Here is a 6,161-nt window from a genome sequence, read left to right as displayed (position 1 = left end):
AGGTGCATTTGTTTTTAATGAATACATGTGATAAATAGCTCTGCCAAATGTATCCTCCTACGTGACCTCCACGATCCAGACAGAACATCGCCATCCTCCCAATGCTCCCCTGCACTCCTCCCCCCAGGTCGCACCCCTCCAGCTGCTTCAGTGAACCGACTGATTTGCTAGTCAGGCCAATCCCTCGTGCTTATTAGCCATTTGAGCCTCTTGTTAACGGACTAAAATGACCTTGGCCCGCTTTTCCGCTGAGCTTGTCTCTTTCCTTGCGACTAGGAGCTTTTTAGGGTGGATACAAATCATGTGCCTGCTACGTGTACTGCAAACGTATTGCCTTTATTTTCCCACAGTTCTGTGTGCCCTTCACTAACCCTGGTGCCCTGGGGTCTCTTTTCCTTTGTGATGTTCACTGTCCGTTCCTCTCAGAGAGGGTTTTTGTTTTTGTTTTTGTTTTTTAAGATTTTGAAGTACTCTCTACACACACGTGGGGCTCGAACTTACAACCCAAGGTCAAGAGTCGCTGGCTCCACTGACTGAGCTGGCTGGGTGCCCCTATTCTCAGGGAGGTTTAACGCTTTTACTTTCCATGCTTAGGTCTTCCAGCCATCTGGAGTTTATTTCTGAATATGATGAGATGTTGGAATCTGAGTCTTTTCCATATGGTGAGCCAGTTTCCCCATAAAGTGAGTTAAACACCCTGCCCTTGTACACACTGTCCTGTCGGAGAAAAGTGTCTTGAGAGTAATTGTATTGAAAAGACACGACGGGCGCCTGGGGGGGCTCAGTCGGTTGGGCTTCCAACTCTTGATTTCAGCTCAGGTGACGACCTTGTGGTCATGAGATCAAGCCCCACATCCTGGTCTGCGCTGAGCACGGAGCTCGCATGGAATTCTCTCTCTCCCTTTGCCCTCCCCCCACGCACTCTCTCTCTCTCTCAAAAAAAAAAAAAAAAAAAAAAAAAAGAAATGAGTGTTGCAGCCACAGTGAGTGGAGGTGTGTGAGTAAACTTTGAAGTGATGGCCTCGTGATACGTAGGAGGTTACACACAATGTAATCACGCGATGCAGGTTGTCAGCTGGCCAGCAAAGGAGGACTGCACAGAAGCCCCGCCCCCATCCCTATTTGAGACTTGGCGGGGGCGGGGGGGTGCCTGTGTGGCTCAGTCAGTTCAGCATCTGACTCCTCATTTCGGCTCAGGTCATGATCTCACAGTTGCGTGGGTTCAACCCCTACACTGGGCACTGTGCTGACAGCAAGGAGCCTGCTTGAAACTCTCTCCCTCCCTCTCAAAATAAATAAACTTAAAAACAAACAAAAAAAAAGATTTAGGGAGCGCCTGGCTGGCCGGCTTGGTCTATAGAGCATGTGGCTCTCGATCTCAGGGTCATGAGTTCTAGCTCCACGTTGGGGGTAGAGATGACTTCAAAAGAATTCAAAGAGACTTAGAAATAGGATGATGTTGAAGCTAAGGGGTCAGAGCAGAGCCAGACCTCTCCCAACCTTCAGCACAGGCCTGGGGGACCCGTGAAGCAGGGCTGGTCAGTGGGACCCTGGGCTCCCCGCAGAGGAGAGGGAGGCTGGCTGGGAGTAGAGCCTTTCCTGGATCTGCAGGGGCAGTGGGGGCTGTCCTGGCTGAGGCCTCCAGAAATGCCACCTTCACCCAGCACAGGCGCCCAAGAAACAGCATATGCTTAATCTCAATTCCATCCAAAACCTCGCTGGGGTTGCATGGCTTCTCTTACAGGCCCGGCTCCCAGGAAGGACACTGTGAGGATGCCTGGGGGGTTAGCACTGTGGGAGGGCCACCCGCCTCTGCTCACCAGGCTCCTGCGGGAGTTAATTCCTGTTGCCCCCCCCGCCCCCCCAGACTAGCTCTCTGATGCTGGAGTCTGGCTGCAGAGCCCTCGTTGCCATGAGAACTTAGTGGCAGATGAGAAACGCCATGGAAGGGGACCAGTCACGCTGCCTCAGAGACCCACCCTCTGCTTAGCGGCTGGCAGCTGCCCCCTCCCTGCATTGCAAGGTGGACCCTAAGCCCACGTCTGGGTTGTGATGACTATCATAATAGCCCAGCCAGAGCAAGGTTTTGGAAGCAAAAGAAAATCTGAAGGAAGTTGAGGAAGGACGATATTCACAAGGGGTGAGATGCTGGGAGCAGAGGATTCACAGGGAATTGTAACAATCAGAAGTTCGAAAAGGGGCTGTGCCCCTGGGCCCCTCAGCAAGGCAAGGAAAGCTTCCCGGAGGACAAGGCCTCACAGATACCTGAGTGGAGACAGGACTGGCTCTCTTAAAACATGGACAAGATTGGGGTGCCTGGGTGGCTCAGTTGGTCGGGCGTCTGATTTCGGCTTCTGCCATGATCTCACCGTTCCCGAGTTCAAGCCCCGTGTCAGGCTCTGTGCTGACAGCTCAGAGCCTGGAGCCTGCTTCCGATTCTGTCTCCCTCTGTCTCTGCTCCTCCCCCACTCATGCTCTGTCTCAGAAATAAATAAACATAAAAAAAAGGTAAAAAAAAAAAAAAAAAGTAACTCTGTTTGCCAGTTGGGACCATGATTTGCTCTTTGGGAACTTTCCGCTGTCTTGCTTAGGTCTTCGGCCTTCCAGTATCTAAATTAAATATATGTGAAGCCCATAGTCAGCACTCCTATCACATGTCCAAGGCTGATGACAAGGTTAAATGTGATGTGGTTTTCCAAGACGTTTCAGCTTTGGGCAGATCCAGAAAATACTGTGTTTGATCTAGAGAATGTCATCATGATCAGTACAGTTAAAGTCAGGTCTCCCTGTGACATGACATGTCGCACAAAAAATGCTCCTGCTTTTCTGGCCAACATTTCTGGCTCGTTCACTTTTATTTTCTCCAACCATATCGGTGCCAGTGGTATCTACTTGCCCTCAATAATTTTTTAAATCAATCCCTAAAACCGTATTTTGCTTGTTCCCAGTCCTTTCCTTAAGTCAAATGCGTGTTTCATCTATGCGTACATATATGTAGATTTAAGACAAATATGAATTGATGTTGCAAAATATTCCTCAGCCACTATTGCAAATCCTGCATTAATTTCTGGGTACTCTTAAAATCCCAGATTGGAACAGGAAGGAAAGCAAGAAAGATCTGACTCGCTAGTTTACCTTTTTCCTTACCTAAGTGCCTCCACCATTCAACTTCCCCTGTACAACCCACAGATATCCTGCTCTTCAAAAAAAAATTTTTTTTTTATTTTTGAGAGAGAGAGAGAGAGAGAGACAGAAAGCAGGGGAGGGGCAGAGAGAGAGGGAGAGAGAGAATCCAAGCAGTCTCCATGCTGTCAGCATAGAGCCCAACTTGGGACTTGAACTCACAAACTGTAAGATCATGACCTGAGCTGAAATCAAGAGTCTGATACTTAACCAACTGAGCCACCCAGACACCCCAACAACCAATGTGTATTATCTATAATGATGAACTTCCAAAAATGAAAATGAAAACTTGATAAGTATTTCACTGATTTTACTCATTTTGAAGTGGCTCAGGTTTTGACTTAAGTGAAAAGCTTTTTTTTTTTTTTTAAACCTTGAATTTGGGGGCACCTGGGGCTCAAACATCTGACTTCGGCTCAGGTCCTGATCTCAGGGTTCACGGGTTCGAGCCCCACGTTGGACTCTGTGCTGACAGCTCAGAGCCTGGAGCCTGCTTCAGATTCTCTATCTCCCTTTCTCTCTGTTCTTCCCCCACTCATGCTCTCTCTCTGGTTCTCAAAAATAAATGTTAAAAAAATTAAAAATAAAAATAAAAAACCTTGAATCATATGCACGGATTTAAAAGATTGTTGAAGGCAAACCTAAGAAAATGGAAATAAAATGGTTAGTATAGAAAAAGGTGAACCAGCCAGAACTTAGGCTGGAAAACTAGATGTATTACTGTGTCATCTATGGAGCATCGTTTTATCTGTGCTTGAGGTGTGGCCTCAGTCGTGCTGTTAATACTCCTTAAAATAACTCAAAATCAGGGTGTTTTTTGATTTAGCCCAGAGATAGAACACCTTGATGAAATATGGATCGATTTTGACCTTGAATCTCTCCCTGCCTAAGACACATCCCGGGATCTGGGGCTAAACACTAAAGGAATTAGGTTTGGCGTTGAACAGATGTGGAAGCTCTAAGAGAGAAGGCACACAAAAGGTGCTCACAAGAACTGACTGTCTTTCCTAGAAAAGATCAGTTTTGAATTCGTGCTGCCTCAGCAATTTGATATGAACTGTTATTGGTTGTTTCTGATATTTGTAAAGCTGACCAAACCCTAAAGAGAGCTAAGGTTGATAATTCCACTTTCAAACGGAATTTTAAAATGGATTGTTTACTTTTAGAGAAAGTGTTTTTCTAAACTGACAGAAACAGAACATGAAACACACAAGAGTTACATTCCCATAAATATGTGAAATGGAAACAACGAGAAACAAAAATGTTTGCATGACCACCAAGGAGAACATTCTCACAAAAATAAGCCCAAATGTAATTTTAGTAGAAATGATTTTCTGATTGTTACAGATGAAACTATACTACCAAGAAGAGTTGTAAATAGGGGTGCCCTGGGAGGCTCAGTCAGTTGAGCGTCCAATTTCAGCTCAGGTCACGATCTCACGGTTCAGGAGTTCAAGCCCCTGCATTGGGCTCTGTGCTGACAGCTCAGAGCCTGGAGCCTGCTTCGGATTCCGTTTCCTTCTCTCTCTGCCCCCTGGCCGCTCACACTCTGTCTCTGTCTGTGTCTCAACGATGAATAAACATTATTTTTTTTTTTTTAAAGAATTGTAAATTGGATGTCATTTGCTATTTTTTGTCTTCTTTATAATATTCCAGCATCAGAAAATGTGAAAGAGCTTACGAAATATTGCATTGCTGTGATAGTAAATGACACTCCGTAGCGGGGGACGATTTTAAATCTGAATTAAAGCATTTGCTAGCATTTTCTGCAATACCAATACATTACCATATGCAACCCTCTTAGAGTATGGGAGTGTGATATGTAAAAATCCTCGGTCCATTTCTGAATCTAAATACTGCTTTATGGATTTTTCTTGTCAATTCCAGCTGCTAAGGCCTCAGCAAAGCAGTTTCTCCAAATCGAAGCAAACTAAAAAACAAAAAAACAAAACCAGAAAACTACAAAGACTTAGGAAAGACCGTCTGATGTGGCATTGTGGTCAAAAGAATACAAATTATGTGACAAATTTTGATTATAACATCTGACTTAGTAACTGGTGAAATGCAGACAAGAAAACTAAATTATATAGGATGACTATGCAGCAGTGTGGGAAGTGCGGTATGTTTTGTTTTTTTTTTTAATTTTTTTTTATTTTTGGGAGAGCGCAAGTGGGGGAGGGACAGAGAGAGAGACAGAGGATCTGAAACGGGCTCCCGGCTCTGCACTGACAGGCTGACAGCAGAGCGATCCTCGAGATGGTGACCTGAGCTGGGGTCCAAGCTCAACGGACTGGGCCACCCAGGCGCCCCATTAGCAGTGCTAATTATTCGTCCGTCTCTGATAGTTTCTTGACTTCTAGGTATATAAAATTTGTTTATTTTTAAAGTTTATTTATTTTGAGAGAGAGACAGAAAAAAAAGCACGTGCAAGGGAGAGACAGAGAGAGAGGAGCAGGGGAGGGGCAGAGAGAGAGCGAGAGAGCGCGCGAGTATCCGGAGCAGGTTCCCCGCTGTCAGCGCAGAGCCGGAGGTGGGCCTCCAACCGGGGAACCATAAGATCATGACCTGAGCCAGCCTAACCCAGTGAGCCACCCAAGTGCCCCCAAATTTATGGATGTTTTTTAAATGGAATATATTTTCATAATAATATGTTGTCAAGGTCGGAGGGCACAGCACATTCTGTTTGCCAGTGTGTTAGCAAGGTCGGTTGCTGTTACATATCTGCATTTAGCGAGAGGGCCTCCACGCGACCTCTCACCCCGATACCCGGACGTCCGAGACCCGCCCGTCCCCGCGGCGCTCGAAGGACGGCGCCGGCCAGCGCGCCGGCCGCGGTCTGCCCTTCGGACCCCGCAGCTCGCGCCTCAGCCCCGGAGGCCGGCCCGCGGCCGGTCGCTGTCCTGCAACCGCGGCCGGGCGCCTGCCGCTCCCCCTTTCTGATGCTGCGGAGTTTCCGCGTACACGCGGCCTCCGCGGCT

Source organism: Panthera onca, chromosome F2, assembly GCF_046562875.1.
Source record: "Panthera onca isolate mPanOnc1 chromosome F2, mPanOnc1 haplotype 2, whole genome shotgun sequence".
Taxonomy (NCBI): domain Eukaryota; kingdom Metazoa; phylum Chordata; class Mammalia; order Carnivora; family Felidae; genus Panthera; species Panthera onca.
This window is presented reverse-complemented; position numbering follows the sequence as displayed.